Raw genomic sequence first — 15157 nt, forward strand, 5'->3', positions numbered from 1 at the left:
TGTTCCTACCTAATTTGACCCTTTCAAAGAAAGCACAGCACATTTAAAAGACGGCAAATAGAGATTTTGGTAGGAGACATGTTTTGACAGTTATATATGTAATATACATAGTGATTAAAGTCCAAGCTATTCCAGTCTTTTAGCCTACCTTTTAGTTTTAATTTTTTAAAGTAACTTTTCTGAGAAAAAACCCAAAACTTGATGGTTTTCTGTCAAAGATCAGGTTCAGAGACTATTTGTTAGCATGTGAGGATTGGAATAAATATTAGTGTTGAGAGGAAGCTCGGAGATGTTTGTCTCAGACCACTTACCCACTAGAAAGAAGACAAATGCTGGAGTCGTACATGCGGCACAGACATGGAAGGCACAGTGGGATGTATCCTGGACTCGGAGTCGACGACCTCGGTTTGAGCCTCAGCCCTGCCCCTTAGGAATCAATGTTTGGGAGAGTTAGTTAACCACAGAAGTCACATTGCCCTCCTCTATGGAGTAGGAATAATACCTTGGAGAATTGTTCTGAAGATTCAGTGAAATGATGGGTATAAACATGTTCTATAAACTGTGATATATAAAGAGAGAGAGCTTTTTTTTAATATTTTTTTAAATTTTCCCACTGTACCGCAAGGGGGTCAGGTTATCCTTACATGTATACATTACAATTACATTTTTTCCCCCACCCTTTCTTCTGTTGCAACATGAGTATCTAGACAAAGTTCTCAATGCTATTCAGCAGGATCTCCTTGTAAATCTATTCTAACTTGTGTCTGATAAGCCCAAGCTCCCGATCCCTCCCATTCCCTCCCCCTCCCATCAGGCAGTCTCTTCTCCAAGTCCATGATTTTCTTTTCTGAGGAGAGATGTTCATTTGTGCTGGATATTAGATTCCAGTTATAAGGATATCATATGGTATTTGTCTTTGTCTTTCTGGCTCATTTCACTCAGTATGAGATTCTCTAGTTCCATCCATGTTGCTGCAAATGGCATGATGTCATTCTTTTTTATGGCTGAGTAGTATTCCATTGTGTATATATATACCACATCTTCCGAATACAATCATCTGTCGATGGACATTTGGGTTGTTTCCATGTCTTGGCTATTGTGAATAGTGCTGCAATGAACATGCGGGTGCATGTGTCTCTTTTAAGTAGAGTTTTGTCTGGATAGATGCCCAAGAGTGGATTGTGGGGTCATATGGAAGTTCTATGTATAGATTTCTAAGGTATCTCCAAGCTGTTCTCCATAGTGGCTGTACCAGGAGAGAGCTTTTTATTAACAAAGTTTTGGTGGCCTGCAATCTTCATCTCAGATAAACAGATAACAATTAGGTATCTGGAGAACAGCTGAAAAGAAATCCATGTAGTGGATATAGAATAGGCAGACATGAATTTCCATTTAAGACACACTGCCTAAATACGGGGAAGGGCTCTGGAGGACTAAATGCAATCTTGACAGAAAGGTCTGCTCTGAAGTGGTAAAAGTGAGGCAAATCAAGCTTCATGAACTATCCTATTTCACATACACACTGAGATTCCCAGTCTTTCCCATTCTCTTAACACCCATTTATTGAGCACCTACTGTATGCTAAGCGCTATGCTAGTTATACACTGGTGATTAAGATTTCTGCTTTCACGGAACTTGTATGCTAGTTACATTCATATCCTTATTCCAAGCACTGAGCAAACTGTTGGCATGTAGTGAACACTCAATAAAGTTGACTGAGCTGAACTAATCTCTGAGTTTGTAGCATTACCATAGCAGAAATCCAGTAAAAAGGTGATTTTTTTTTTTGTCTTTTTTGCCATTTCTTGGGCTGCTCCTGCGGCATATGGGGGTTCCCAGGCTAGGGGTCGAATCGGAGCCATACCCACTGGCCTACACCGGAGCCACAGCAACGCGGGATCCGAGCCGCATCTGCGACCTACACCACAGCTCACGGCAATGCCGGATCCTTAACCCACTGAGCCAGGCCAGGGACCGAACCTGCAACCTCATGGTTCCTAGTCGGATTCGTCAACCCCTGCGCCACGACGGGAGCTCCTAGGTGACTTTCTTGATCACAGATTTCTACCCAATTCACCATGTTATTAACAGGTTACTTCTGAAGTTTTGAGGGAAAAGAAACTTTCTAATTGGGGTTCATCTAGTCATCCACCTATAATACTTGTGTTATATAGTGTTAATATCTCCCTGCTTAAAATATGGTTATCACTTCCAATTAGCACATTTAATAAGGGGGCAGAGTGTTAGTACAAAATGTTTTTCAGGGTAGTGTCCCTCACGTCAGGTCAAAAAATTAGCGAAAAGAACATAGGCTGGATGTCAAATCACTATTTATAGACTGACTATGGACCTGACATTAATATACAATTTAAAACAAAGGGGAAGAAAAATATTAAGTCCATTCTATTTATATGATAATCAACTCTTAACGAATACAGAGAATTTATTTTTGAAACCATATCTTTCTTGAAGCCACTCAGGAGAGCCAATGTTATGAAATAAGGATTCTTAAGAGTGTTCTCAGAATACCTAGAAGCGGACTGATGGGGTCAGAGTGACTGAGTTAGTATTGTTCGCCAATATCACTGCTTCTCCTGAGCTCAGTTCAACCTTGGTTCAAGGACTCAGCCCCCTTGCAGACAGAGGAGGCCCTGCAACCAGTTTTGGCCAATGACATGTGAACAGGGATCTGTTTCCTTTCCAAGCTAAGGCTGTGAAAGTTCATAGGGATTCTTTAGTAGTCACTTTCTTCCTCTGCCGGGAAACTTAGTTGCTGTGTTCCAGGTGATACTGCTGTGAGATGGTGAACCCTCTGTCAATAGGTTTCTGGAGTGACTGGAATAGAATGAGTCTGATTTACATGAAGCATGAGCAAGCAGTAAACTTTTCTTGTGTTAAGCCATGGTGATTTGGGAGATGCTTTGTACTACATTGTAACATAGCCTTCCCTGATTGATGCAGTCAGGAAAGGCCCATAATACTCTCCAAGTTTTTGGGTAAGAGATAAAATAATATGCATTCCATTAATTTGTCAGTAATGTCTTTCATATTAAGGATGCTAGCCTGAGGTCTAGCTTTTTAATCACATTTAATCCAGATATCCCATAAGTTTTTCATTTTTCTATTAATTCTCCTGTGAATCTTTAAGTACTATATTTAACTTTTATCCATAAAGTTCCTGTGCTTTTTACAAATGATCACGTTTCTCAATATCAACTGAATATCTTAACCACACATCATTATTTTCATAAGCATTTTCACTAGAGCAAATGGTTTTGAATTATCAACAGCCTTAATTGAAAGACACATGCAGTTGTGAACAAAGAAGGGAGGTGTTTCTGCAATTGCACTATCTTCAGAAAGTGGACTCTTACGGGGGGGGGGTATTCCTGATTATTTTGATTTTTATTTTTTTTCCACATTGGAAAAAGAGCTTAACCTTGAAGGGCCTGTAAGGAATTGTCATTTCTTATTTAAAGCTTTAAAAAGCAGGTGAAATTTTCAAGTCACTGGCTTTGCACTTGTTTACCTTAATGGATTATTAGGTAGGGCACATAATGTTTTGTCTTTAATATTTTAATACTTGTCTTCTTTCTTTCTACCTATCCAAAGCTGTCCGTCACAGTCCTACTCAAATCCTAGCTCCTCAGCAAATTGTCTCTGAACACATCAGCTGGAATCGATCCTTTTCTTTCCAAAATCTTATATAAATTCATACCATTTACTTGGGATTGCATGTAGAGAGTTCAAAATCAGGAAAGGACCTAAGAATCATTCAGCACAATCCTCTCACTTTGCAAATGAGGAAAGTACAGACCAGAGCAATTATGTAATTCAGTCATCACATAGTTAGAGGCACTTTGGAGGCTATAAACCTAGTTCGCCCAATTCCCAGTGCAGTCTATTCCTTTGTGCCACAAGTACCTTCACATTCACCGCTTGGTAGTGTTGGTTATCTTTTCAGGAGAGCAGATCACCTCACCCATCTTGAGGTCAGGGAACTCTTTCACTGTTACTTTTTCAGCTTGTAGCTTCATTTATACACATTTTATATACTTTTTTGGAGACTAATTGGTTGTGTTTTAGGTAATAATTACATCTGTTAAATCTACCACTTCCTATATTCTCAAATTCAGAAGGTAATACTGGGAGGGGGCCTAAGAGGAAGGAGTAAAACAGCAGCAAGATAGGAAAGAAGCCCTGATGAGAACAAATGCTTACAGATGTCCAAGCATATACTCTGAGAACTGAAGGTCATTTTCCCCGGAATTAGCTCCTGTGGGTTCACTACCCAAGGATGGAAAGTGTGTGTTTGTTTTAGGGGGATGGCAGAGTGCCGAAGTTCAGGTGAAGTTGTGGACGCTGAAAGCCCAGCGAGTGGGATGGGTGTGAGAGCAGGAGGCAGTCCCCGGCGCGGCGGGCAGGAGTCCGGCCTGACCCCCGGGAGCCGGCGAGGGCGGTGCAGTGGGGCGCAGGGGGCGGGGGTCGCAGGCGGGGGGAGGAGCGCTCAAGGGGAGCCGGCGCCGGGAACGAGGTGGCGCCGCCGTCTCGCGGGCGTCGCCCGGGGGCTGCGTCGCCCCGCGGAGGGCGCCCGGGGGCGGGGCCGAGCGGCCAGGGCGGGGCGGCGGCGCGGGGCCTCCGAGCAGCACGCGGCGGCGCCCCCTCCCCTCGCGCCGCGGGCCTCCCCGCGCCGCGCACGTCCCCGTCCCGCGCCTCCGCCCCTTCGCCTGCTCGCTCCTTCCCGCCCTCCCTGCCGCGCCGGCAAAGCCGGCTTCCCCTCGGTCTCTCATGAATATTGAGCGGCCCCTGTTGTATTTCCCGAGCTCCATTGCGGAAGCCGAGGCTCGCCATATTGTGCGGCGGCGCCGGCGGCCGCGGCGCCTTCTTCCCGTGTCTCACTCCGGCCGCGGCCAGCGGAGCCCCGGGCTGGGGCGGGAGCCGGTGAGTGGGGCGGCGGGGAGGCGAGGGGCGCGGGAGCGGCGGGCCGGGCCGCGCGTCGGCGTGGCGGGGCTGCGGGTGGCTGACGGCCGCCCCGGGGCTGGGGGGGTGTGTGTCCGCGGGGGTGTGAGGGGCGATGGCGCCGTCCCCCCCGGCCGCTCTCGGGGCGGGGATGGCGGGGGAGGCGGCCTCTCATTGTTCCCGTTCCTTCGAGGGTCTCGGCGCGGGTGGTGAGTCCGGCTTGGGGAGCACCCCGTGGGCGAAGCTCGGGGATTCGTTCCTTCGGTGCGAACCGCTTGCCGCTCGCTCGTCTGAGCGGAGGCCGGGACTGCGATGCGCCCCCCCCCCACCGCCTCCCCGCGGGGCCCCAGCCTCCCCGAGGCCCCTCTCGGGAGGCAAACCGCGTGGAATGCGGGGTTTTTCCTCCGGGCTTTCTGTTGCTGGCGGGGGTGTGTGTCCGCACCGGGTGGGGGCGGGGGCAGGGGCGCTTTGTGCAAAGAGCTCCGTTTTGCCCCCGGGTGCTGGAGTCCGGGTTCGCGGATGGAGCCGATGCTCGGCGTCGGGGTTCCCTCTAGGCTGCCAGGAGACCCCTCCTGGTGAAACATTCCTGGAGTGCCTCCTGCCTGCTCGGGAGTATCTGTTGCTGCTTTCTAAAACCGCGAGGTTGCCCCGGAGGAGTTGTAGGGGGAGGGGGTGACTTGGTTTGTTCTGATGGAAGCTTCGAGTTTGGAACCGGATCGTGTACGCTGAGGTCTTTGGTACGCGGTGTCGCCGGAGAGCCCTCGTCCTGGTTGTCAGGATCGTTTCCCTCCTACATAAGTCGCCTCCCTGCTCCCGGAGATGCTGTTAGTAAAAACATGGTCTCTAAAACTTTGAGGTTCATGCCAATTATTTGGCCGCTAAGACCAATTATACGCTTATCTCCTTGAAACCTTTTTGGGCATCTGCTGCCTGGCTGTTGGAAGTTTTAAAGAATGTGTGCCTTTACGTGGTAGAATGGTTTGAAAACGTCAGGTTTCTTGGAGGTATGTAAAGATATTTGTTTGCCATGAAAAGGGTAGGTTTGCATTCGGTATTTTCGCAAAATGCTTTATTAAAAATTTTTTTAAAGGAAGTGTTTTCAGTGTTTTAGACTGAAAATTATGTTTAAAAGTAGCGAACCAGTGATTTGCATTACGTAATCTACTTTTGGTAGTTCCAAGATGATCAGCCGGAATACCTAGTGTAATTGGCAGATAAGCCCTACTTTCCCCACTTGCGTTAGAGTATCGTCGTTGAATATTTTAATAACTTAGATTGGTGTTAGGGCTTGGTTTTAAAGTAAATATTTCATCCTTTGGTTTATATAAAGAATTTAAATGTCAACAGTATGACTCTTGGTTATTCCTTTTTCCCTCTAAAATTTCTACTTGTCGCAATCAACAGGTATCTTCTACGCTCTTGTTTGTACGTTTAACGTAATTTTTAGTAAAATAATGGGTAGTTATATGACTGTTTTCTAAGGATGGCACAGCAAATATGGCCCCTCACTTTTTCGAAGGATTAGAGATAATTCCTTCAGGTACCCTTGTGGAATACACATTTGAGGTTGTTTATAGTAGGTGTGAGAATGAAATACAGAATTTTCGAGTAGGCTAGTCCGTTTGAGTATTAGAAAAATATGCTGATGGTCCTCAAATGTGCTGCATAGAAAAAATTCAAATTAGAACCGTTAACATAGTGTAGACAATGCAGACATTCAACATTCTGAGAATTTTGAGTTTTTCCTCAGCCAGTATGTAGCAGTCAGACTGCTAGCTCCGTGGTTTGTGTGGACAGAAATATAGAGCAGGTCAGCAAACATCTTTGAAATTTCATTTGCTTGTTACTGACCTTCCGTATGTGGTGTCAGGTCTGTCTCTTTAATTTAATTTATTTATGATTTGTGTTTATGTTATGTAGTATTTGGAGTAAAGGTGATATATGTCTAATGAATAACATATTTCCAGATGTTTCAGTGACAGTTTCATTTCTGTACATTAGCACAGAAGCACAGTTCCCTCCAGCAAGAGAAGTGAGTTAACATTAAAATGCACTTTATTAAAATTATGGCAGCGTTTCTGGTATGACATAAAGCACCTTACAATTTTGTAGTGATTCATTCGTTAGATCTGGAGAAACTAGAGAATGCATCACAGTTTGTACTTTTTAAAAAAGGAAAAGTAGGAGTTCCCGTCGTGGCGCAGTGGTTAACGAATCCGACTAGGAACCATGAGGTTGCGGGTTTGGTCCTTGCCCTTGCTCAGTGGGTTAATGATCCGGCGTTGCTGTGAGCTGTGGTGTAGGTTGCAGACGCGGCTCGGATCCCGAGTTGCCGAGGCTCTGGTGTAGGCCGGCTGCTACAGCTCCAATTAGACCCCTAGCCTGGGAACCTCCATATGCCACGGGAGTGGCCCAAGAAATGGTAAAAAGACAAAAAAAAAAAAATGAAAAAAATAAAAAAGGAAAAATACTGAGAGTGTGTACAGTCTGCCTGCATACAGATCTACACTTGATTTTTAATTAGTGCTGTGTATTACACATGGTGTGGAAGACATTGTCGTTTGACACCAGTATTTAATTTCCTGATTATTTCATTTCGCAGAAATCTTATATTCCTAGGTTACCATAGTAGCTTATTGAATGTTTGTTTATGTTTAAATGAGTAGATCCCTATGTAATTTGGGTACATAGAGGTACAATACAGTTACCCTGTCCATTTTCTGTAGGTCCAGTTATCCTATATCCCTCCTAGTCAGACGAGTCCTTTGGGTCTCTTGTAAGGAGTTTGGTTGATTTGACATGGATATACTGACTGGTATTGAGACTCTTGGCACTTGAGTAGGAGATTGATGACGAGTTCCTGACTTTACAGATGCTAAGGGGATAGGTGGCCCACTCTCCAGTTTTATGCTGTGTGGAGGATCTTCAGTGGAACTGGCCATGGACTTTTAAGTTTAAAATTCCTTTCACCTCTCTGTTGTCTTTTGGATGTTGGGCAGCTGAAGAGGACTAATATGTCTGGACCTAGTGATACCTTCTGTTGGCTGCTTGGGAGCTGTATACATACATTGCTAAAAATTCCATGAGAGATTCTTACTGCTTGAATTTGCTTTCTCTCATTTCAGTTAAAGAATGCATTAAAACATGTTTGCTGCTTCTGCAGATCTGGCGTTTTGTCATAATTTTAAGAAGTCAGTTTATTAAGTACAATACTGAAAAATTAGTTTTGAAGTTAAGCTTAGATCAGGTTACCTATGAGGACATCTTATTAACTGAAGTAACAAACCATATGAAAAATATTAGAGCATTTTGGTCACTTGTTTTCATCAGATGTGTTGATTTGGGCTCTCCTGCTAGAGTGATTTCTTTTCGTTTCTATGCTGTAGAGTGGAGTTGTATTTTATGAAGAAATCAGATGCTAAAGTCAATGCATAAAATGAAAATCACATGTAGCAAAAAATTATGCTTGAAAATCCCTTAGGACGGGAGAACATACCAGTAAGTTCAGTTCAACTTTAGTGTTGGAACAGATTGCTGTTTCTTGGGTTGAACACTAGACGAAGTAGTCAGCTTGCATTATCGGTGATGTTAAGCAACAGCAAGAAAAATTCTAAATGTAAGAATCAGCATGCGCCATGCTCATACCAGGAGAGACTTGTGGGAACTGAGACCACTGAGGAGCAGCAGGTCCGTTCCACCATCTCACATGTTCTCTAGGATACATGTGCTCTAGTGAGAGGATGTGGGGGGGTGTGCTTGGAATAGTGTGCACTGTTTAAATAATTCTCATTTTCCTCTTTTTTTTTTCTTTGCAAGCTGTATAGTTTAAATCACAAAAGTTACATGATTTTTGTGTTTTAACTTAATATACATAAATTTAAAGGGTTTGGCATTCTTTCTACAGTACCTTTTAACCTATGGGAATAACTCCAAAATTCCTTTACTTTTTTCCTTCAGTAAAGCGGCAAGATAGCTCAGAGGAGGAGTTCCTGTTGTGGCTTAGTGGTTAACGAACCTGACTAGCTAGCATCCATGAGGACGAGGGTTTGATCCCTGGCCTTGCTCAGTGGGTTAAGGATTTGGTGTTGCCATGAACTGTGGTGTTGGTCAAAGACGTGACTCAGATCCTGCGTTGCTGTGGTTCTGGTGTAGGCCAGCGGCTACAGCTCCATTTTGACCCGTAGCCTGGGAACCTCCGTATGCCGTGGGTGCGGCCCTAAAAAGACAAAAAGACCAAAAAAAAAAAAAAAACTTCAAAGGAGAGCATTTAGAATCAGTATGATTAACAGTGTGTTAATGTCCAATAGAGAAAATAGGAACTTCAGTAGGAATTTCAACATTGGAGGGGATTTAATGTAGGGAGCTGGTTAGACGAGTGTAAGAGCAAAAGGAGATCATGAGAGTAATCATTGGAGAGCTCAGAGAAGAGATTCGATGGCCTGGTTCTCAGCTTTTGAGGAAGTCAGTCTTGTTCAGCTGCTAAGGCTATTTCTGGGAGAAGGAAGCTGAAGGCCAGAACTAATTGCTGCCACCAGTAACTGGAAGTCCCTTTGCCCCCCTTCCTGCTTTCCCATCTCCACTCATTACCTCCATTAGCACAGCCCCTTGGCAGAAGAGTTGGTGAAATACAGTTGCACAGTCTCATGCCAGCCCCACAGAACAGTCTAGAATGGTGGTTTTGGAGTTGAGAGACAATGAGAAAATGACCTGTACAAGAAGTGTAGATTAAAGTAATTTAAACAAGGAATCATCTCCTTAGCTTGTGTGTTCAGAAAACACTTATTGATTATCTTCTGTGCCAGACCCTATGCTGGGGATTGAGGATGGAATAAAATGAATTCAACAAGGTCTCTGTCCTTGAGGAAGTTACAGTTTAAGTGGAGATGACAAACTATTATACAGTGTGTTAAATGCAGTAACAGATAAGTAATATATGTTTTGGGAACCCCAAAGTCCTAGCAAGCTACTTTCCTCTTCTCTTCCTAACTAAACCTAGTGAATGCTATTTTTATTTGGAATTTTGGTCAAATCCAAACTTCATTCTGTTCGACTGCTGTCCTGTGAAAGCTATTTATCTGAAATGCCTCAATTTTTTTTATCATGGAATTATTGTCACTAGTTAAGCATTTTTCTGTGCCTTATTTTTCTAGATTATAGAGATCATCATTCTTTCTGCACTTTTAGGTTAGCCTAGAACTTCACATAGCTGTTTGGGAAGTATTTATTTTTTGCAGTGGATAATGGGAGTTAAAATACTGCTTGCTACCTTTGTAGGCATTGTTTCCTCCTTTCAGAGTCATTAGAAAATAGTTTCAATAGTGTGTTATGATTTTATAGATGTGAAAATTGAAAGATTAAAATGATTGGTTAAACTGTACAGTAACAATAGCTGATATGGAAATAGGACTTTGGATTTCTGATGAGTTATATTCCAGATCCAGCAGTTTTGTCAGGGATTTCATTTGATGACTAAATAAATCCTGCTCTATTTCTCTTACTATTTTAGAGCTTGATGTTTTGAAAATCTCAATTATTTGGGGATGGGGGCGAAGGGAGGAGAAGTCCTTCATTTTATTTTCTAAAGTGAAAGCGTCATACAGCTTTTTTCTCCAAATTGTTCTTTTTAGTTGTCCACTCTGTTTTCTGTTTTCCACTTCTGTGTTGATTACACTACCTCTATTAGCTGTTGTAAAATGTGCAAATCTGTATACTTCATTTCGACTTCCTTTTAGAAGAGAGTTCTGCTTGTTTCCCACACTGTACACAACACTGTCTATTTAACCTGAAATCAGCTGATTTTTCACTTTTAAAAAGATGTATGTTTCTGTGCCAGTAATTGCATTAAACTCTCACTGTTTACACTATTTACTGTATAGAGTCTAATTCAGTCTGGGACAGCTGTCTTGGAACCCAGCCAAATGTTTTATAGAAGGCTTTCCTGTATTACAGAAGAGGTAGTGTTGTGTATAGTAGAATTGAAGGCAAGAGACTCGGTTTCTAGGTCTGGTTCCACTACTAGCAAGATTTCTGGTCTTTCTCTGTGTTTTCTTTCCTGTAAAGATTAAAAAAAAAAAAGGGAAGAAGAAGAAATAGCACCCTCATTGACCTTACAGGTTATTTGTAAAGACACGAGAGGTAATACAGATAAAAGGGGTAAACAGTAAATATAAGGAAGTGTACGTGAAGAGAGAGAGAGACAGAGACTGATGACATGGATTCTGGGGGTAGTTGTGTGTCTACTTTCAAATTTTTGACTTTCCATATTAAGACTGTTGTTGGGATGAAAATGGGCTGTGAGAGTTGTGGATGGCCTGTAACACTACTTTTCCCAAGTCTGGTCGATAATGTAGTATTCCCATTCCCTTAAATGTCTTTTAAGGTTGATGTGCTTCATTAATTTCTTTTCACCAGAATTAAATACTTGCTTATATCCTGAGACAGTACCCTAAATGTGTATACCTAGGAATAAAACTGTCACTTTGCAGATTTTTAAAACATTTATTTATTTATTTTTGCTTTTTAGGGCCACACCCGAGGCATATGGAGGTTCCCTGGTGAGGGGTCTAATCGAAGCTACAGCTGCTGGCCTACACCGCAGCAACACCAGATCCAAGCCGCATCTGTGACCTGCACCACAGCTCACAGCAACGCCGGATCCTTAACCCACTGAGTGAGGCCAGGGATTGAACTGCAGCCTCATGGTTCCTATTCAGATTCGTTTCTGCTGTGCCACGACAGGAGCTCCGAGAGGAGCTCCGGCAGATTTTTTTTTTAAATGACAAGGGCCTGAGGGAGTGAGAAACAGATGCTGGTACTATTTTGACTGGTAATTACCTGTTGTGGTTTTGTTTTTATTTATACATTGTTTTACAATATCAGTTGCAGAAAATCTCTGTACTTTTAAAAATGCACTTAGCAAGATTAGAAATTCTATCTGTTGTTTAATGAACTTATTTTCTTATCCTTGATCTTAAAAGTTTTAATTGACATATTTGTGAAGAAAACATGACTTATTGAGTTACTAGAATGATGCTTGGTAATTTTTCAGTTTAGTCTCCTGAAATATTTTTTCCACAAAAGTCTGTATAAGTTTTGAAAAGCTAATATTACAGTTATATATAATGTAGATAATATGATTATTAATGCCAGTTTGTTTTATTCTGAAACTTTTGAGTAACCTACTGGAATAATTTATTCAGGAGAATTGAGACAATATTGGTGTGCCAATGACGAAAAAAATGTTTCACAGAGTTTCACAGAAGTGTCATTCACTTCTTAAATGGATTGTTTTTAGTTTTAATCCCTATGTGCAATATGTTGCATAGTCCTTTCAAGAGTAATTAAGAGATAACATTGGGGGGAATCCATAAATTATTAGGTTGTCTTTTTAGTCAAATGTAATAATTTTAAGGTTTCACTTATTAATTTTTACAGTTTTATATTTTAATTTTGTAAAGGTTAAATTTCAGCACTCAATTTTAATTGCTCTTAAATTTTGATGTATTTCCTTTGGAAATAAATTTTAGGTTTTGGCTTTACTCTTTTTTTGTTTTGTTTTGTTTTTTTAGGGCTGCACCCGAGGCATATGGAAGTTCCCAGGCTAGGGGTCGAATTGGAGCTGAAGCTGCTGGCCTACACCACAGCCATAGCAACATGGAATCTGAGCCACATCTGTGACCTATACCGCAGCTCAGGACAATGCCAGATTCCAGACCCATTGAGCAAGGCCAGGGACTGCACCCGCAACCTCATGGATTCTAGTCGGAATCCTTAAGGCTGCACCATAATGGGAACTTTTGGCTTTACTTTAAGCCATTTATATGTATATACAGACCTAAATTTATATAAATGAATTTTAAGATCTAATTTTAGATATCACTAACATTTTCTCTTTTTTTTCCCTTTTTCCTTTTTTTTTTTTTTGTCTTTTTAGGGCTGTACCTGCAGCATATGGAGGTTACCAGGCTAGGGGTTCAGTCGGAGCTGTAGCTGCCAGCCTACACCACAGCCACAGCAACACCAGATCTGAACTGCATCTGCGACCTACACCACAGCTCACAGCAACACCGGATCCTTAACCCACTGAGCACGGCCAGAGATCAAACCTGTGTCCTCATGGATACTAGTCAGATTTGTTTCTGCTGGGCCATAACGGGAACTCCTGATATCACTAACATTTGCAGTGTCATGACCAATTTGGTCACATTTTTGATGATTGCATATTTCAAGTGGGTGTACCATAATGTATTTAACCATTTCCTTAAGTTTGGAGCCTACGGTTCTTTTTAGCTTTATATTTATGTTGATGGTGGGAAGGAACAATATTCATTGTAGCAACCAGATGGAAGTAATTAATAAGTTGTTCCTGTTGTCTCCATAAATTTACCTTTGCAAGAATGAAGCTGTCTCTCTCTGATGGTGATAGCTTGTTGTGCGGTATGGCAGAAGAAAACTGGGAAGGTATTAGAGAAGGTAGCCCCTCTTTTCTTGCTTAAGATTTGAAGTTCTTTTTAGTGTCGAAAGTGTTTTTAGCCTTCAGTCCAGAGATCTTTTAAGGGTCTGTGAATACTCTGAAATTTTGTGTGTGTGTTCTTTTGTATTTTGTGCTTTGTAATTTCTCCCCCTTAAGATGAGAGTTCCTAGTTTTCATCAGATGCTCAAGGGACGTATAGACTCAGAAAAGAGCCATATACTTGCGGGATTTTGTTAAAGGGGTGGGTAGAGGAAAAAACTATATATAAAAGCACACCCAGGCAGTGTCTGTTGTATAGAATTAATGTTAGTTTTCCTTTCCTTTTATTGTTCAGTAATGTGGAATCAGTTTTCCTTAGGAGAGAATGGATTTTGTTGCTTTAGCTACTTAAAAGTTATCATGGTATTATTATGGTTTTCTCTTTTTAACATTGATTGTTTGAAGAACTCTCATTAAGATTTTCAAAGGCAGGAGTTGCCGTTGTGGCTCAGCGGTTAAGAACTCAGTGTAGTCTCCGTGAAGATGCAGATTTGATCCCTAGCCTCACTCTGTGGGTTAAGGATCTGGCTTTGCCACACGCTGCAGCATAGATCACAGATGTGACTTCGATCTGGTGTTGGCACAGCTGAGGCATAGGCCTGCAGCTGTAGCTCCAATAGGACCCCTGTCCTGAGAACTTCCATATGCCACAGGTGTGGCCATGAAAAGAAAAAAAGAAAAAAGATTTTGAAAGTCTAATTGTTAATAAGTAGATTTGACCTAGTAGACATATATGTATGTTTATGTATTTTTTATTTTTATTTTATTTTACATGCCACAGCCATGGCAACACTGGATCTGAGCTGCATCTGTGACTTGTGTCGCAGTTTATGCCAACATAAACAGATTCTTAACCCACTGAGGGAGGCCAGGGTTTGAACCTCTATCCTCACAGAAATAATGTTGGATCCTTAACCTGCTGAACCACAATGGTAACTCCTATATATATTTTAACATATATGTATTTAAATATATATTTTTTAATTGCTAGTAAGAAACTCTGCCCTAATGGACATACATAAAATCACTAAAACATATTCATTTGATAAAGGAGATTTAGAGCTATATTGACTTTCTCAAAGTCGTGTTGATTTCCAATATATTTGACCTATGCCAAATTTTTGCTCTTTTCATGAACCTAGAAATTACGCTGATCTTTAGATTTAGAGCTATAAGAAACATCTTCCTATCCTTAAAGTTTCTGGTTTTTTTTTTTTTTTCTTCTTCTAAGACCCTGGCCTTTGAAACTGCAGGAGCTACTTTTTGCTAGTTTTAAAATTTTTTGATGCGAGTTGCAGAAACCAAGCAATAAGGAAGGCCAGAAGAGAAGAAAGATTAGATCATTTTACCTTTTGGAATTGTATCAAGAACTCAGGAGTTCCCGTCATGGTGCAGTGGTTAACGAATCCAACTAGGAACCATGAGGTTGCGGGTTTGATCCCTGCCCTTGCTCAGTGGGTTAACGATCTGGTGTTGCCGTGAGCTGTGGTGTAGGTTGCAGGCACGGCTCAGATCCCGCCTTGTTGTGGCTGTGGTGTAGGCCGGTGGCTATAGCTCTGATTCGACCCCTAGCCTGGGAACCTCCATATGCCATGAGAGCGGCCCAAGAAATGGCAAAAAGACCAAAAAAAAAAAAGAACCCAAAATGAGAATTGGGATCTCTTGAATCCCAGTCTGGCTGCTACT

General features: G+C 42.1%; 1 protein-coding gene across 8 annotated transcripts in view; it reads left to right on the forward strand.

The window, feature by feature from the left end:
- Window positions 1–15157, forward strand: part of RNF2 (ring finger protein 2) — a 111931-nt gene that overhangs the window by 47289 nt on the left and 49485 nt on the right. The window contains exon 1 of one of the 8 annotated variants that reach the window (XM_003130379.6): window positions 4605–4941. The exons of 3 other annotated variants lie outside the window; for them this stretch is intronic. The gene's annotated coding sequence lies outside the window, so the exon portion shown is untranslated. Of the gene's footprint in view, window positions 1–4604; window positions 4942–5149; window positions 5169–5944; window positions 5964–11766; window positions 11786–15157 lie in introns of those variants that run through there. 4 more of the 8 variants (XM_013979932.2, XM_021102630.1, XM_005667825.3 and 1 more) reach the window with 4 other exon arrangements.

The sequence above is a fragment of the Sus scrofa genome, chromosome 9, assembly GCF_000003025.6.
Source record: "Sus scrofa isolate TJ Tabasco breed Duroc chromosome 9, Sscrofa11.1, whole genome shotgun sequence".
Lineage (NCBI taxonomy): Eukaryota > Metazoa > Chordata > Mammalia > Artiodactyla > Suidae > Sus > Sus scrofa.